Source organism: Branchiostoma belcheri, unplaced genomic scaffold, assembly GCF_001625305.1.
Source record: "Branchiostoma belcheri isolate BF01 breed outbred unplaced genomic scaffold, Haploidv18h27 scaffold20, whole genome shotgun sequence".
NCBI lineage: Eukaryota > Metazoa > Chordata > Leptocardii > Amphioxiformes > Branchiostomatidae > Branchiostoma > Branchiostoma belcheri.
The window spans coordinates 710,749-712,569 of record NW_017803491.1 but is presented as its reverse complement, the minus strand read 5'-3'; positions in this window follow the sequence as shown (position 1 = coordinate 712,569).

Here is a 1,821-nt window from a genome sequence, read left to right as displayed (position 1 = left end):
CAGTTTACATGCTGAGAACAGCTCCAAAAAGGCATCTCTTTTAAACCATAAAGACAACATGGACAAAACTATATTGTGCAACTTGTCTGAGGCCTGCATGACTCAGGAGCATGCTAGAAATGTTTCTAACCCTGGAGTCGGGAGGGGCTGCTCCCACCCTGGCTCTGTCACACATGGGTTAGATTCCAGGCATTGCTGCTACCAAGTTGTCCTACATCATCCCACCCACATCTGTACATAGACTGTACATGTGTAAGACTTGTGGAATAGATTATATGACTCTAGATGCAAGGGCAAACCTGTCTCACGCTCAAGTATTGACAGTTTGGAAAGCAGTGATGGAAGACTATTTTATTGAACATTAAACAGACCTCCATGAAGATCTTCTTGTCCACAATAGCAGGTAATGGGGAGACAGTTGAAGCAGTCTTTGGAAGTCTTCCCAGATTCCACATCTTCATGTTGAAGTGTCGTTAACCTGTTTGAGCACAGACAGAGGCAAAGGAGAATCATCTTTATCCTTATACAGGTTACATCATCATCTTCAGTACTGCTTAGCCTTCTAAAGAGAAGATTACTAGCAGCTGCGCATTAGTACTGTGTGCAAGGTGCAAACAAAGGGTAAGGTAGGGGTGGACGCGGACAAGTGCAAGGACAGGACAAGTGAAATCAGTGGTGCTAGTGTTACAAGTATTTACATATGTACAAGGACCGGGAAGCAGCTCAATGCAGCGAAGCCCGTCCCAGCTCTGCTTTGAACTGGGAGATGGACTTCGCCTCCGCCACACTGGGCTCAAGTTCATTCCACTCCTTGATGGTGCGAGGGAAGAACGAGAGCCTGTAATAGTTGTTCTTACTCGCGATGGTCTGCAGCTTTAAAGCGTGATTAGTGCGGCAGGAGCATCGAGCTGCCGGGACGAGGCACGAGGTGTGGGGGACAGAGATGGTGTTGTGCAGGACTTTAAACATTGTAGTGAGCCTGGCCACTTTTCGGCGGTGTTGTAGAGATTTCCATCCCAGGTTACCTAGCATCTCAGTAACAGAGGCCGTACGTTTGTAGTTGTTATATACGTACCTGGCAGCTCTACGCTGCACTGCCTCCATTCTACTTACCTGATCGGAAGTATGGGGGTCCCAAACTGGGCAAGCGTACTCCAGTGTGGGTCTGACTAAGGCCATGTAGGCACGTACATGACAACCTCCTAACACTGGTTATGATCTGTTTATTTATTAATTTCTGTCTGTATCAATGAATGTGAACCAGTATGTCCTTGCTGTGACCAAAGCCATCATAAAGACTCATGTCACATGTCATCATAAAGACACCATGTTGATGAGATGTTCGACAGTACAAAAACACCCAGTTTTAACCATGTGTACTCTACAGTAATACCCTCTATTTCTGAGTGTAGCCAATGAAACTTTGCTGTTTGTTGAAAGTGGTCCTTAAAAGATTCCAGAGGTCAGGAGGGACACTTCAAACCTCAAGCACGTATCAAGGGTGCAGCTGGAACAAATCCTACACAGTGAGCACTAACGGGGGGTGCCCTAATTCCGACCTATGTTCCATGCAAACGCACAGACCTTTGGTAATAGTTTATCTGACCAAAAACCCGCGCAACATGAGCTATAATATTGACAGATAAAGATCACAATGATTAAAGCTGTACAGCTGTATATTTCACTTTAGTGTAGCGCCTTGCACCCAAGCGTAATGGTTCGCGAAACGCACGGCAGGTTTTTGGTCATTTTGCCGGTGGAACGTTCTATCGCAACAGGGGTGCCCTAATTCCGACCTAGTGTTTAACACAGGTCGATCTG